This window comes from Brachycentrus maculatus, unplaced genomic scaffold (genome assembly GCF_059751285.1).
Source record: "Brachycentrus maculatus isolate JH-2025_06_01 unplaced genomic scaffold, ASM5975128v1 h1tg000202l, whole genome shotgun sequence".
Classification (NCBI taxonomy): Eukaryota; Metazoa; Arthropoda; class Insecta; order Trichoptera; family Brachycentridae; genus Brachycentrus; species Brachycentrus maculatus.
This window is the reverse complement of record NW_028280953.1, coordinates 1762243-1781132: the sequence shown is the minus strand read 5'-3', so window position 1 is coordinate 1781132 and position 18890 is coordinate 1762243. Positions and strand designations below refer to the sequence as shown.

General features: G+C 29.6%; 1 protein-coding gene across 1 annotated transcript in view; it reads left to right on the top strand.

Annotated features, from left to right (window-relative positions):
- Positions 1-18890, top strand: part of sick (sickie) — a 377677-nt gene that overhangs the window by 25058 nt on the left and 333729 nt on the right. The gene's annotated exons all lie outside the window — the stretch shown is intronic.

The following is an 18890-nucleotide window of genomic DNA, read 5'->3' as shown; positions in this document are numbered from 1 at the left end:
GTGGTGATATATGTATATACATGTTTAATTTAAGTTTTACTTGGTAAATGCCACTATTTCTTAGAATCCACTGTGGCACGTGTTTCGATGCATTTAGTATCATTTTCAAACACCGTATGTGAAGCTAAGTATTTTTAAGTTGTGTCATCGGGACGTTGAAGGATGAAGAGGGGACAGGAGCTGTTTTGTGATTTTATTTACTTATTTAATTTTAATTTCAATTTTATTATTATTTCTTATCAGTGGGAACATAGAAAATAGGGGGGAGGCTTTAGTCATTGTCATATTGTCAATTATGGGTTTATTGTTATTTATATTTTTATGAATTTCTATTGTTTCAAAATGTTGTAGTTTATGGCTTTTCGTATTGATTACTTTTAGGATTTCTACGTTATTGTGGTTAAATTTGTGATCATTCTCTATTAAATGGTTAGAGAATTCCGACAAAATTATTATTTCTCAAACATAATTCATGTTCCCTGATTCTGGTTTTCAATTTTCTGGAACACATTTATTTTAATGGTATTCATATAGACTATCAAAATAAATTTAAATTTATTTATTATATTTGTTATTTTTTATCAATGGGAACATAGAGATTAGGGGGGAGACTTTAGTCATTGTCATATTGTATCCTTTCTTCTATATAAAGGTTAACAGATGGCTCTGTAAAATGGACTGGATTATTAATTGAAGCACGAATATTAAAATATACATCATAGTTGCCGTTTGCGTTTATGCTATGTTTCTACAAGAAAGAAAATATATTAAAAAAGTCTGAGAATTTAATTTCGTATCGACGAACTGGTGAATTTGTATAATTAAAATGTAAGTTTGTTTTAAAATCACTATAATTTATATCAATTTTAAAACAAAGATACATTTTAATTATAAAATGGAAAATCACAAAGTTAGTGCTTCAAATATAAATTATATATGGTGAATTTGTATTTTTTTATCATTAATTCTATTAAGATATTATTAATTTCGTAAACGAATTTAAATTATATTATTTTTTGACATCTCATCAAAGATGTAGAAGAATATGGAAGTCTGGCCACGGGGTGTAAACCAGCCCATGACGGTTGTCAGCCCCGTAAATGCCCAGACTTCCATATTCTTCTTCATCTTTGATGAGATGTAAAAATATAATATGAAAATAACTCCTGTAATTGGAGATAATCCAGATTTTGTAAACAAGTATTTGGACACACTCAAAATGTTGTGAATTTAAATTATATTCATAAAATACATTTACATTTTTTTTTAATATAGACTTTGTATCAAATAAATTTATTAGATATTTCTTGATTATTTTGATACGGAACTTAGCCTTAAAAAAAAAATTTTCTATAAAAAAATCATAAGTTACGAGAGTAAACTAATTATACCACATAAAAGCTAATAACATAAGCATTAAAAAAAATTGAATAAAATTCCGCCACTGTTTAGCATAATTTCGTTATGCTTTTTTTCAGTTCTTGTTTATACCTCTTCCATGCAAATTTCCCACCTGAAACCACCCCCGTCTGCCCCCATTTCAGGGTTTCAGGAACACATTCGGGAGTAAAGATCCTCGCACTAAACTCCGCAACACTTTCAGCGCTCCTTAAGGCCAGTTTACTTTACCGGTTTAATGTCGACGGTGGCAGGGCTTCATAACTTTCAGGATATGAGTAATTCAAAACCGTTACTGGTGTTTGGTCAAATTGGACGTTTTAAAATATATTTTTTCTTAATTTTAAATTATTTTGCATTATACAACATAATTTATACATATATATATACACACACACATAAAGTAAAAAGTTAGCAAACATGTACTACATGAGTGATACGTCTATAAGAAAAAGGACCTTTAATCTGTCTTTAAAATCAATTTTAAAATATATTCATATTTGTAGTACATATACCGTCAACGTGAATACCTGCCCACATATTTTATCCTTTACTTTTTTCAAGTGTGTTAGTTGTCAAATTAGCAGGCTTGCGCGGCGCGCTGTCATAGTCTGTGCGCGTGATATGTAACGAAGTTTTCAGACAAGATTTTCAATACCACTTTTTTTTAAATACAATATATCAACCAATTTCTATTGCAGAACGTCCAATTTTATTTTGCAAGGTGTCCAATTTCGTTTGGTTGATAATAATGTTTTTTTTTGGTTTGTGTGAATAGAAATCCCACTTTAGTCTTCATTTGACGTGATTATAAAGTAATCATGAAGTAGTGTTTTTAAGTGGTATTACACAAAGTGAACGATGAATGAAAAGGAGAGTGTTATATAATATTACCATACCACAAAGTTAACAATGCTTTTAATATACAAAATTTAATATATCTTTCCCTGAATGCTGAAAATTTCAGTTTTCAAATCAGCAACCCTTGAATGCATGCATGTACCTAGCCCCCACTCTAGCAGGTGTCGCTGCAAAACTGTGAGGGTGGGTTTGGAGTGTTTTCCTTTCGGGGGTGGATTTCAGGCTGCGCGGCAGGGTTGGGGGAGGAAAATGAAGTCACTTTCCCCGGCGGGGGGAGCGTGGCGGCTTTTATGGTCGGTGTATCGCTTTCCCAAACTTTCAAGGCTGCTTCGAGATTCGGAATCAAGTTTTGAGAAGGCTTTGTCAGCGTTTTGTACCGTTGTTGGATACACAATGTCCTTGTTGATAATTAATCAATACTATGATCCTGGAAATTTATTTTATAAATATATATATATATATATATATATATATATATATATATATATATATATATATATATATATATATATATATATATGTAATAAAATAACTAGGTACCTACCTATACATTTTATTAAGTACTTACAAATAGTACCTACATAAAACAGTTCTACCACAAGATGTCGCACGCGTCGCTCAGAAGAAAACAAAAGACTTCCGATAATATTCTGAACTGTCAGAATTAGATAGATAGATATAAAAATATTATAAAGATAAAATAAGAATAAACTTTAATTATAACTTTAATTACAAAGCAACACATTGTTTATTTTATTATTATACACCCACTTTACATATTATTTACACTTAATTTTCAAAAGGAAAATATTACCACGTTATAAAACGACAATTTTGTTAATCAAAAATAAAGAAACAAAATAAATAAAAAAATGGATACTGCTCCTCAAACATTAGAAAACTTACTAGAAAAATTAATACAAAATGCTCAGGTAAGCAAACATCAAAATTTAAAAGATATTTCAGAGAAGTTCATCATTGAAAAATTTACAAGCAAAAATCCTAATGCAAACCAGTGGATGGATATTTTTGAAAAAGAATGTACACGTTTTGAGGTGACAACGGATGAGAAAAAAATTGAAATATTAAGATTGTTTATGGATAAAAGTTGTGAAGATTGGTACAGTTCGATGATAATAAAATTTTCCATGAACTCAGAATGGATAGTATGGAAAAATAACTTTTGTAAAACATTTACAAACAAGGGATGGAACCATGTAATGTTTGCATTATCTTTTAAATATAACGACGGTTCCTTGTTAGACTATGCCATAAGGAAGGAAAAACTTTTGTTGGAGATGAGAAGAACGATCGACATGGGTACCTTAGTAGATCTTATTGTGGCTGGTTTACCAGAATTTATAATTAATAAGATTGATAGAGAAAAATTAGAAGATACAGTCGATTTATTCAATGAAGTAAAAAAAGACGAAAACATTGTAAATAAAAAAAGGTTTTCGGATCAAAGAAGATATGGAAATCTAAGAACTAGTGGTAAAATTAAAGATAAAAGTCCATGTAAGATTTGTGAAAAATTAAATAAGGGAACTCGATATCACCCTGAAGTAACGTGCTGGTTTAGAACAAAGGAGGATAATAAGTTTAATAATAAAAATACTATCAGACATGTAAACAATTCAGTTATAGAAGCTAAGTTAAACGAAACCGATCAAAAAAACGAATAATAACACCATTAATAAATGTCAAACTATTACTAAATGATCAAATTGAAATATTTGGAATTTACGATTCAGGTTCAAATGTTTCTCTAATAAATTCTAAGTTATTAAAACTAAAAGGAAAAGGAAACAATATGAATGAAGCAGATTTAGTAACAATTAATGGTGTTAAAAAGACAAACGGTTTGACGACTTTGAAAATAAAAATATTTGAATTGGAAAAAAACGTTGATGTATATATTATTGATGAAGAAAATTTCAAATATAATTTTTTGATAGGATTAGATATGATAAAAAAATTTAAACTAATCCAAAATGAAGACTTAAAAATAACACAAAGACAATGCTTGAAAAATGAAAATAAAAAGAAAGTAGAAAAAATTTCTACAAAATATAAAATTAAAAATAGTGAATTTAAAAATACAGAAAATAACAACAGCAAGGAATGCAAAATAAATTATAATGAACATGTAAAAGAAGAAGATTTTGAAATAAAAATAAATCATTTAAATCAATTTCAAAAATCTAAAATAAATGAACTGATTTGCAAATATAAATCCGTTTTTGCAAAAGACAAATATGATATCGGCACTGTTAGTGGATACGAAGCGAGGATAGACTTACTAGTAGACAGATATTGCAGTAAGAGGCCTTACAGATGTACTGTAGAAGATAAAAAGGAGATAGAAAAACAAATTGCAAAATTACTGGATAATAAGCTAATAGAAGAATCCTACAGTCCATTTGCTGCACCTGTTACATTGGCATTTAAAAAAGAGGAAAACAAAAAATCAAGACTGTGTATAGATTTCAGAGACTTGAATAAAATAGTAGTGCCTCAAGCTCAACCATTTCCTTTAATTGAAGACCTAATGACCAGGAATTGCTAATTTTTTTCAACACTAGATATAAACTCAGCGTTTTGGTCTATTCCTTTACGAATCGAAGACAGAAAAAAGACGGGATTTGTTACACAAGAAGGACATTTCCAATGGACTTGCCTACCATTTGGATTGAAGACCTCACCAGCAATTTTTCAAAGGATACTAGGTAACATATTAAGAAAGTATAAACTTACTGATTTCACCGTTAATTACATAGATGATATTCTTATATTTTCTAAAACTTTTGCTGAGCACATTAAACATCTAACACAGTTGCTGGAAGCGATCGAAACAGAAGGTTTCAGGTTAAAATTTACAAAATGCGCATTTGCGTCAGACTTGGTAAAATATCTAGGTCATATAATTCAAAATAATTCAATAAAACCAGTAAAGGATAATTTGATTTCAATAAAGAATTTTCCTGTTCCAAAAACGATAAAAAATGTAAGACAATTTCTGGGGAAAATAAACTTTTACCATGAATACATACCAAAGAGTGCAATAATACTAGATCCATTGCATAACTTACTAAGGAAAAATCAAAAATTTATTTGGTGTGATAAATGCCAAAAAGCATTTGAAATAACAAAAAGCATGCTTTGCTCACAGCCCGTTCTAGAAATTTTTGATCAGGATTTACCAATCAACATTTATACCGATGCTTCTTTAGAAGGTGTTGGGGCCATTTTGAAACAAAAGCAGCCCGATGGTAGAGAAAAACCAGTGGCATACTTTTCAAAAAAACTAAATGAAGCCCAGAAGAAAAAAAAGCAATATATTTAGAATGTTTAGCAATTAAGGAAGCAGTAAGATACTGGCAATACTGGTTAATAGGTAAATCATTTACGGTTTATTCAGATCACAAACCTTTGGAAAATATGAATCTGAAATCTAGGACCGATGAAGAGTTAGGCGATTTAACATATTATTTATCGCAATATGAATTTGAAATAAAATATAATCCAGGAAAGAAGAATTTAGAAGCAGATTGTCTAAGCAGGAATCCAGTATTAGAATCGAGTGAAAATGCAGATGAACAATTAAAAGTTGTAAATTTGGTTAAATTAGAAGATATTTTAAGAGATCAGAATAAAAATGAAAGAATTCAACAGAAAAAAAACAAATGGATTGAAAAAAACAATGTCTATTTTAAAAAGGTCAAGAAAAAAGAAAAAATAATTCTTTCAGAACCGTTTAGCATCGAAATCATAAAAGACATACATGAAAACCTATGCCATATTGGAATTGGACAAATGCAAAAGACTATTAGTCCACATTACACAGCCAAAAATTTGACGAAAAACATAAAAACAATTTGTAGAAATTGTGAAATTTGTATTAAAAATAAATCAAGAGGACAAAAGAAATTTGGATTTATGTCTCATCTAGGCCCGGCCACAAAGCCTTTTGAAATAATATCTTTAGACACAATTGGAGGTTTAGGAGGTTCAAGATCAACGAAAAAATATCTACATCTCTTAGTGGATCACTTTACAAGATACGCATTTATTTTAACCTCGAAAACTCAGAATGCAAATGATTTTATAAAACTAGTCATGAAAATAACAGAAACCGAGGATATTGGTATGCTTCTCACCGGCCAATACCCAGGAATAAACTCGAAAGAATTCAAGGAATTCTTAAATGACAAGCAGATCCCAATAATCTTCACTGCAGTAAATGCACCATTCTCAAATGGCCTAAATGAAAGGCTGAATCAAACATTGGTGAACAAAATCAGATGCAAAATAAATGAAAAAGGGAAAAGAAGAGCATGGACCACAATAGTTCAAGAATGTGTTAATAAATATAATAATACTAATCACTCAGTCACTGACTTTTCCCCAAGTTATCTTTTATATGGGGTACAGATGTAAATATTTTACCCAACGAATTAAAACAAGGAAAATCTAATAATGACTGGATTAGAGACAGGAAAATAGCGCTTGAAAATACAATAAAATCACATAATTACAATAAAACATTATTTGACAAAAATAGAATAGGCTGCGAATTCAACGTAGGAGACATGGTGTATGTGGAAAATGGAAACAAGCTAAACAGAAAAAAATTGGATGAACTAAAAATTGGACCTTATAAAATTATTGAAAAAATTTCTAACTCAATATACAGAATTGATACAGGTCACAAAAAAATAAAATCAAACCTTTATCATATCACTAAACTTATACCAGTCCCTTCACTACAAGAAGATGATCCGGAGGACGAGTGAAAATTTTACTATGAATTTTCATCCCCAAGGGGGGAGATGTAATAAAATAACTAGGTACCTACCTATACATTTTATTAAGTACTTACAAATAGTACCTACATAAAACAGTTCTACCACAAGATGTCGTACGCGTCGCTCAGAAGAAAACAAAAGACTTCCGATAATATTCTGAACTGTCAGAATTAGATAGATAGATATAAAAATATTATAAAGATAAAATAAGAATAAACTTTAATTATAACTTTAATTACAAAGCAACACATTGTTTATTTTATTATTATACACCCACTTTACATATTATTTACACTTAATTTTCAAAAGGAAAATATTACCACGTTATATATATATATATATATATATATATATATATATATATATATATATATATATATATATATATATATATATACATATATTTATATATATATATATATATTATATATATATATATATATATATATATATATATATATATATATATATATATATATATATTTATATATATATATATATATATATATATATATATATATATATATATATATATATTTATATATTTATATATATATATATATACATATATATATATATATATATATATATATATATATATATATATATATATATATATATATATATATATATAAATATTTATATATTTATATATATATATATATATATATATATATATATATATATATATATATATATATATATATATATATATATATATATATATATATATATATATATATATATATATATATATATATATATATATATATATATATATATATATATATATATATATATATATATACACATATATATATATATATATATATGTATATATATATATATATATATATATATATATATATATATATATATATATATATATATATATATATATATATATATATATATATATATATATATATATATATATATATATATATATATATATATATATATATATATATATATATATTTCTAACCTTTATCCGCAACATGATAAAAATAGTGAAGGACATTGGTAATATAAACCAAGCTGGGACACAAAATGCCGAACCCTCTTCTAGTGGAACGGAAGGTCTGCTGACGACAGTCAACAGTCCGGCTTCTCCTGAGGAGTGCAAGGTGGTTTCCTCCCAGCAATGAGCAAATGCTGACAAGTTCCTGATAGGCCCACACTAGATTATCCCTCCTGTTCCCAACACAGATTCAAATAAAAACATATTTAATTAGCTAGAAGAAACAAAAATCTACTGAATGATCTATAAACCTTGTACATGATAAGCAAGGCAAATAATAAATACAATTCTCATCTGAAAAAAACCCTTATCCGCACCCAATGTATATTTATATATAACTAATTAAGATATCAAGTAATTAAGTATCACGCCGCTTCCCGGTAGGAGTAGGCAGAGAGAAAAGAATGCCATACCAATATATATTTGCAAACAATCTTCGACCCTTCCACATTTATGAATTTCCTTATACATACCCGATGATGTCCGCCTCCGTAGTGTAATGGTCAGCACGCTCGGCTTCCGTTCTGGAGGTCCCGGGTTCGATTCCCAAGGGGGGTAAAATAAATATTAGTGATTTTTTCACTGTAATATTTATTCAATATCACCCTGGACTGGTACCTGAAGCGGAGGGCTGATCACCTTTCCTTCATGTGTAAACGAATAAGATAACACTGCGTTAATATGACACAGTGCCCTCAGCACCATTGGGGTGCGGATAGGGGTTTTATTATTATTATTATTATTATACCCGATGATTATTTCGACTCCTTCCTTTTTATTTTATTGTCTATTGTATTCTTCTATTTTATTTTTCATTTGACAATCTTTGATAATATCGCATTTTACCTTCGAACGTCATCCCTTCTCTCTATGGGGTATACGGAACTAACTACACGGATATAAAATTATGTTACGAAATTCCCCGCGATACAACTGACCCCACTCTATCTCTAACTGTCACATTCATTTGGGATCACATATTCACTCGGTGGTAGGCGGAGAGGATCGAACGACACTTGCTGTAACTTTTTGGCATCTCAAAATAGATACATTTGGAAGTCTGGGTGTCTCATTGCCTCTAGCAAGATAGTGGGTGTTTTTGCCAAGAATTTTCACTCATGAATTACATGAAATTATAGCAACTTTTAACATAAAGAGTAAATCCATTCACGAGTAGGCATAGGCTGTAAAACTTAAAAAATGGAAGCCGCAGTAGGGTCATGATAAGCGGTGTTGCATAAGCCGTAGCTAGATTTCAGAGTCGCTTGGATGTTAGGTAATTAAAAAAAAAAGTGTATGAAATATTTTAATATAAAATTAGCTAGAAATATTGGATTAATTGATTCGGCAGTCACTTTGTGGTAAAATCTATCCGTTTTAAATTTAAGTTTTAATTAGTAAGTTTCACTATTTCTTAAAATCTACTGTGACACGTACACAAAAGTGTAATTTACCAAATAAAACTAAATACTACTAAAAAAGAAATATTTGAGTAGAAAATTAGCTTGAAATATTTTAATACAAAATTATTTTGAAATATTTTTGTAAAAATTAGCAGGAAATATTTAATTAGAAAATCAGCTAGAAATGATTGAATAGAAAATTAGCTAGAAATATTCAAATAGAGAATAAGGTATAAATATTTGAATAGGAAATTCGTCAGAAATATTTAAATACGAAAAAAGCTTTAAAAAATTTAATAGAAAGATAGCTAGAAATATTTTAATATAAAATTCGGCAGAAATATTTTTATAGAAAATTAACTAGAAATATGTATTTGAATAGAAAATTATCTAGAAATATTTCATCCCTATATCGATCTGTGAAAGCCTTCATTCTTAGGGTAGTAGGCGGCGGGGTATACCCTCACCGAGTACAACTCCTCATTGTTATTCAGATAACGTGGATGTCAGTGGAGTTGGAGCAATACCGACGGGAGCGTAGAGTGAGGTAGACTCCTGAATATTTTCAGACACTTTTCATGTCTCGTATTGTGCTCGTATTTATGCACCAGGAGCGTACAGATACGTTCAAAAACGAAATCGCCATCAAAATCCACATATGATTCTAAGTAGGTACCGCGTTTTTCAAAAAATCGCCTAACAATTATTAACGTCATGGCCTATGTATCACCACTAATTATTCTTAAAATAAAATCGCTCAGTAAATCTATGATAGATCCAAGTGGGTACTTAGTTTTTTTTTATAATTGCCTAATAATTATTAAAATCACGTTTTATGATCTAGCGATAAGCATTGATTTGAAATAAAAATAAAAACAAAATTGGTATTAACGTCTTTATGTATGATTCTATGTTGGTACTGGGTTTCAAAAGAAATCGCGTGAAAATTATTTATATCATGGCTTACATATCGCTAACTCATTTAAACAACGTCATATATCAAAAAACTTGATTTTTCAGGAGATCGATCTGAAAGTTTAAAAATAAAATCAAATGTATTAAAAATAAATATCAAGCCACTTATTGAATTTTTTATTGTGTAACAGATCATTTTAGGTAAAACCTGAAGGTTTTTTCTTCATTTGAAAAATATTTAGTATATTAAAAAAAAAATAATAAAACAATATATATTTTCTTCAAAATGCAAAAACAACACTTTCTGCCCTGTAGCGGGTAAATATTAAGTTATAAATATGCCGCTTCTGCTAGGATATAGTACATTTTAAGGGCATTCCGAAAACATGCACAACCACAAACACACGCAAACGCACAAACCAGCGACCGGGTTTCGTCGTTACCGACATCATCAGACTCGTGATGTCGGTAACGACGAAACCCGGTCGCTGGTCAAATTAAAATAAAGTGGAAAAGCTAAAAATATTGGTTTTAATCTAATAATATATTGAAAATGCAATTCCATCACGAAGTGTCAGTGGATAATATAAATATATGACCTTGTTGAAAGGAGTGAGCGGTATGTATCACCATAAGTATTAATTTATGTATATATATATATATATATATATATATATATATATATATATATATATATATATATATATATATATATATATATATATATAAATATATATATATATACATATTTATTTATAAATATATTTACATATCGTAGTCGTGAAGGAGAAAGTGACTATATATATATATATATATATATATATATATATATATATATATATATATATATATATATATATATATATATATATATATATATATATATATATATGTATATATATATATATATATATATATATATATATATATATATATATATATATATATATATATATATGTATATATATATATATATATATATATATATATATGAATCTAGAAAATATATTCAATATAAATATAGAAGAGTTATTTAGTAGGCTTTTTTCAAAAAGTGGATTTATCTGCATTTGAATACTAGCTCCTGAATTGTAAATCAGGGAGGGTGTAACTAATTTGGAAACATGTTGCTCTGAACAGCGATGTCTGGTCATCAGTGTGAATGTGTCAAACAGTGCACGCATGTGGAATTTGGGAGTCTACTGAAAAATACATCGTCTGCATAAATTTAAAACTAAAGCTATGCATTGTACATAATTTATTTTCACTAGATCTACTCGCCACGCGATGCTGTGGCTCAGTCCGGATAAATTGAAAAGAAAGCGCAATTTTCTAATATCATAAATTTGAAAATGTTTGTTAGTAAAAAAAAACAATTAAAACATTCATAATGCTTAGTAAGCGCGCTGTCCGCCACGAGCAACGTTTAGTATTGCATGTGTTGCTGTGGCGTTCAAAAGATGGCGCTGCCATTAAGGCCAAAAGGCAAACGAACCTTTACAGTTTTGTTTATGTAAAAAATAGAATGTGATTTTTAATCATGGTTAGAATGGTGAATGTTGCACTTGTGTAAAGCCGTGTAATTATCCAGACTTCCATATTCTTCTTCATCTATGTTGAGATGTCAAAAAAATAGTAAAAATAACTCCTGTGTAAGTAAAGAAAACCCAGATTTGTGAACAAGTGTTTGGACACACTCAAAATGTTGTAAGAAATAGAAATGGTCGTTTCTCCTTAAAAAAATAATCATGCTAATCAATCGTTATCCTCTTCTTCTAACCCTTATCCGCACCCTATGGTGCATAGGGCACTGCGTCGTATTGACCCAGTGTTATCTTGATCGTTACTCACATGAAGGCCAATCATTGTAATTTGAGTTAAATTTTAAATACTTAAATTAAAATACAAAAAACGTGATTATTGACTGTTTGATATCTTACTAGCTTAATATTGCCCTGAAAAAATCCCAAAGGATTTTAAACTTGGAAGTATAAAATATTGACTTGTTAAAAATGACTAACTGCATTGTTGTTTATTTTATTGCCAAGCAAAAGTGACTTAAATGGCCCTCCTGAACATTTTACATTTTGTTAGTTGGTCACTTTCTCCTGTACGACTACGATAAATGAATATAAATATTTATATTTACGATACGAAGAATCATGCAAATACAAATTAAAAACTTTCCATACGTCTACAATGGTTTGAGTCTCCGCTATTTCGGAACAAGTTTTCTCTACTGCCCGACAGATGGCAGTGCGCGAGGCGGCGGGACGTCATTCAGGACTGCCCCAGAGACCGTTAACACCCCTTCCCGCCGACGATGAGAGGGAAACCGGCGCATGCGCGCTGCCAAATGGCAAATCCATACGGAAACTAAGCTTGTTGCGAAAATCTCGTATAGTCAATCTGTACGGGGGATTTACTACATAAGAGCATAAACAAGACAAAATGGTGGAAATGAATAGGTCAAGAATATTTTTCAGAGTATCCAAATCTTTGTTTAGAAATCCTTCGTTTGTTTCTACTGAGGAACTATGTATATAATATAAGTATATGTATCAAACCTTATTCCTTAGTTTTTCCTCTACCTCCTTCCCTATATCCCTTCTTGCTTTGCCATCCTTATTATTCTTATTTCTAATTTCATTGTTTAAATAAAATGTTGTAAAACATATATGGCTGACTAAGTATTGCACCCACCACTTAGTCAAGCTGGAATAAAGAGTTAAAAAAAAAAAAAAAAAAAAAAAAAAAAAATTATCATCAATTTGTATTTTTTTTTTAATAAAATAAAAAGTAGCAGCTTAATTAATACATTTTGAAAGCAGCATTCCCAGATCTATTACAGAAGCATCTAGGCTTCCTGACAGATCTTCTCTTGTAAAGTATTTTTTTTAAACTAAGTTGCGAAATTTAATGAAAACGTCAAAAAAAATTCTATCCCGATTTTTCTTTGAATTTACATTTAAAAGCTTTTAATATCCCTGTCACTCCCAATCTAAATAAATACAAGTTTGTAAATCCGCCACCAAATTTTCTAGAAGTACTCCGGTATAGGCAGTGAAAGAGATACGTAAAAAATAACATTTAGGATTTTTACGGAGTGTGTGAAAGTTTTTGGTGAGAATATTTTAATGTTTTAGAATTCAAATAAACCCTGATGATAACAAGGTTTTTGTCGAAACCGGTAGGTCAAATTGTATCAATAAAAAAGTAGTGAAAACAAAGTTATTTCATTTTATAAAGATTAGTATTTAGTAATTTCAGTTAGTCAGTTAAATTAATAATAATAATAAAATCCTTATCAGCAACCCCAATGGTGCATGGGGCACTGTGTCTTATAAACGCAGTGTTATCATGATCGTTTTACACATGAAGGAAGGGTGATCAGCCTTCCGCTTCACTTCGTACCAGTCCATGGTAATATTGAATAAATATTACAGTGAAAAAATCACTGTAATCTTTATTCAATATTATATTATATATTTATTTTTACCCCCCTTGGGAATCGAACCCGGGACCTCCAGAACGGTAGCCGAGCGTGCTGACCATTACACTACAGAGGCGGAGAGTTAAATTAATACAGAAGCAAATTGTAATTTATGATATATTTTTCCTATTTCTACCTTCTGATTGCAAACAGCTATATCGCTCACTCCTTTCAAGAACGTCATAAATCAAAAATCGTCAATTTTCAGTTGTGCATGTTTTCGGAATGCTCAGAAAATGTACTATATCCCAGCAAAAGAGGCATTTTTTCACTTAATATTTACCCGCTACAGGCCAGAAAGTGTTTTTGTATTTTGAAGAAAAGTTTTGTCTAATTGTTTTTTTAAATATATTAAATATTTTTCAAATGGAGAAAAAACCTTCAGGTTTTACCTAAAAAGATCTGTTGCACATCAAAAGCTTCAATAAGTGGCTTGATATATATTTTTAATACATTGTGTTATATTTTTAATCTTTAAAAACGTTCTCCTGAAAAGTTTTTTGATTTATGACGTTCTTGAAAGGAGTGAGCGATATAAGATATCAAACTTTTTGACCAATATCACATGACTGTTTTTGGTTGGTTGAATCGGCGGGTAGGTACGCATGACGAGATGCATGAATGAAGAAGTGGCGAAGATTGTTTCCAACGACACATTGCTGTGGCGTTCTATTCTCTCTGCCTACCTTTGCTATTAAACAGCACGGTGGTAGATTAGTTTTTTTTGGTAAATAAATAAATGATTTCGTTATTCAATTATAAATTAATTAGAAATTATCCAACGGAGATGATTTAAAGTTAATAAGCCGGAAAATGTACTCGTAAGGCACCCTAAATTTTCTAGTTGATGAAGCCACTAATAGATGGCGCCTGATGAGATAAGTCACGTGGTTCCTCACCCCCCCCCTCCTTACCTATGTGCCATAAGATAATAACTGGGGGGGTGAAAGCCAACTTTCTCTGGCGTAAGTATATTTTAAAATTCATAGATAAAAACGAAAATTAATTAAAATATTATTTTCAACATTTTGAGTGTGCGCAAATACTTGTTCACAAAATCTAGATAATCTCTAATTACAGGAGTTATTTTCATATTATTTTTTTGACATCAAAATTATAAGCTTAAATAATTAAAATGAAAATGGTATTTTCTGGCGTTTCTCATGTGTGTGATTGAAATCCAGGATTCGGACCTCACATACTAATATAAGAGTTTCAGCTTAGTAAAAAGCTTCTTTACATCTCACCAATAGATTTCTCTAGCGAAGTTCTAGTGATTCAAGAATAAGGTTTCTGAATTGGTTCATATATATAGAACTTCCAAGAATTGGAGTACTGTGGTTGTCAATAATGGGTAGAATTGGTGAATGTTACACGTGTGTAAAGTGATCACTTAAACCAGCCTATGACGGTCGTCAGCCCCGTAAATGCCCAGACTTCAATATTCTTCTTCATCTTTGATGAGATGTCAAAAAATAATACTTTTTTATTCTTCTTTTTATTCTATTAAACACAAATAACTAACTAACTACATAATTAAACATAACGCCGCTTCCCCACAGGGGTAGGGAGAAAGAATAGAACGCCACACAAATCTGCCTCGCACACAATATTCGCAACTTCCACATTCATACATTTTCTCATCAGTTTTCGAACCCAGAATGTACAGGAATCCATTAAGATATTTCAGTAAGGGTGGAATCCATCGGCATTCGGATGAACGTTTTAATTTTTATATTCCTTTGATATTTTATAGGGGTGTTTTACAACCCTCGCGCTCGATAGCACTGCCAGACTAAAGGGTTAAAACTGGAAAGATTTTATAGTTATTGAGGTATAAAATTTTATTTCAAATTTGATTCGCGTTAGAATAATAAAACAAATTGAGTGTAAGAAAATTGCGTTTGTAACGGTTAGTGTAATCACTTTTTGTAATGTAATTGAATTTATACATAGAAGAATATGGAAGTCTGGGCATTTACGGGGCTGATGACCATCATAGGCTGGTTTAAGTGATCACTTTACACACGTGTAACATTCACCAATTCTACCCATTATTGACAATCACACTACTCAAATTCTTGAAGTTCTATATATGTGAATTAATTTAGAAATTTTGTTCTTGAATCACTAGAATTTCACTAGAGACATCTATCGGTGAGATAAAAAGAAGCTTTTTATTGAGCAGAAACTCTGATATTAGTATGTGAGGTCCGAATCCTGGATTATAATCACACACATGAGAAACGCCAGAAAATATCATTTTCATTTTTATTATTTAAGCTTATAATTTGACCAGATAATTTATTTTACAACATTTTGAGTGTGTCCAAATACTTGTTCACAAAATCTGGATTATATCCAATGATTTGGAGATAATCCAGATTTTGTTAACAAGTATTTGGACAGACTCAAAATGTTGTAAATAAAAAAGTAGTTTATTTAATTATAGTAACTCTTTTAAATACCCAGACTGCCATTTTCTTCTTCATCTATTTTAAAATATTAATATTTTTAAAATATATAGCTCTTATGGCGACGGAGTAGCATTATATTCTCTCTGCCTTCCCCTGCGGGAAAGCGGAGTAATGCTTAGTCAGTTGGGAGTTTGGATAGTGCTTTATAATAAATATTGTAGTATTTTTTATTTTTTCGTGAATAAAATAGACCAATAAATTTCTGTTAGCTTTTAATTGATTTATGGAGCATGCTGGTTCAATTAATGGTAGATCAGTGGCTATGGGATAAATGCATGTACACACATGCATCAATTGATCGTAATCATACGCGTTCGTAGGTGATGCACACGCTGTTATGAGATGGAGCTGACATGCTGGAATATACGCATCAGTTTTGATAAAACTACTAATTTAAATTAAATAAAAAATTTAAGATAACGTATCGATATTTACTTTGTGGTAAGACATGTTGAAATTATTCAAGAAAACACTTGTTTTTTTTACCACTTGAGTTTGTTTTATGTCGACTAGTTTCGGAAGCTTAACTTCCATCTTCAGGTCACACAGGAGAAAGTGACCAAGTGCATTTCTTACAAAAACGTGATCGTTGACTATTTGATATCTTACTAGCTTAATATTGCCCTGAAAATAATCCCAATGGATTTTAAACTTGGAAGTATAATTTATTGACTTATTAAAAATGACTAACTGCATTGATATTTATTTAATTGTCAAGCAAAGGTGAGTTAAATGGCCCTCCTGAACATTTTACATTTTGTTAGTTAGTCACTTTCTCCTATACGACTACGATATATATACATATATATATATATATATATATATATATATATATATATATATATATATATATATATATATATATATATATATATATATATATATGTATATATATATATATATATATATATATATATATATATATATATATATATAAATATATATATATACATAAATATATATATATATATATATATATATATATATATATATATATATATATATATATATATATATATATATATATATATATATATATATATATATATATATATATATATATATATATATATATATATATATATATATATATATATATATATATATATATATATATATATAAATATATATATAAATATATATATATATATATATATATATATATATATATATATATATATATATATATATATATATAATACCTATACATTTTATTAAGTACCTACAAATAGTACAAATCTACCACCAGATGTCGCATGCGTGACTGAATAAACAAAAGACATCAGATAGAAAAAATATTATATTGTGAACTGTCAGAATCAGATAGATAGAAAAAAATATTGTAAAGATTAATTAGGAATAAACTCGTGTGTAATAAAGTGTGTGTGTGTGTGAGTACCAAAAATTTCTAAATAAATAAACATCCTTTTTAGCTGGTCTTATCCCAACGTCAACTGTTTAGGGTCGGCATAATTGTGCTTTAATTTGGAAATGTAAATATTTACATATCGAGTGCGCGCCGTGCGCTTATCTGCGTGGATCAACCCTAGCGCGACCGAATTAGAAATAATCACTTCCGTACCTACGCGGCCGGCATATGCCGGTACGAGCTCAGATGACAATAATAATACAGTAACTCGGCCACGTGTTTTAGGGGTGCGAACGGCCAAAGATGTCTCATTCCCGACAGGGTTGCCAAAAATAAAGTAGTGCAAGACCACAAGTCGAGTACAGGACTTGCTTTTAGTAAACTGTCCCTTCTACTTGGTTTATAAATGAATTAACAGTTAGAGAGAGATAATTAAACGCTTCATCAATCCGTCTTTGCAAACAATATTTGCCCCTTTCATGCGTGTCTTCATATCGCTCACTCCTTTCAACAACGTCATTTATCTAAAATCGTCCATTTTCAGTTGTGCATGTTTTTTTTGGAATACCCTGAAAATTACTTATCTCAGCCAAAGCGGCATATTTCTAACGTAATATTTACCCGCTACAGGGCAGAAAGTGTTAAATTTTTTCAAATAGAGAAAAAACATTCAGGTTCTTCCTAAAAAGATCTGTTGCACAGTAAAAAGTTCAATAAGTGGCTTGATATTTATTTTTAATACATTTGATTATATTTTTAAACTTTAAAAACGATCTCCTGAAAAATCAAGTTTTTTTGTTGTATGACGTTGTTGAAAGGAAAGAGCGATGTGTTGAGAGTAAAAAATACTTCAAATTCATTTAAATTCCTGAAAACCGTGTTTGTAACTGCTATACATATGATTGAACTCACTAAATAACGAATGAAATATTTTAACTGGAAGATTGTGACGTATAAATAATAACGGTTTAACCGATGATTATCAGCTAACGTGAAATATATTGAACGTGACTCGCCTTGTTGAAAATTCTCATAATGGCATTCAAATGTCTGTAATGACAAAGCTCCATTTTTACACCTGTGGTACTATTTTTATTATTATTTTTTTATTATTCTTGTTTCAGGTAAGTGGTAAGCCCCTCGT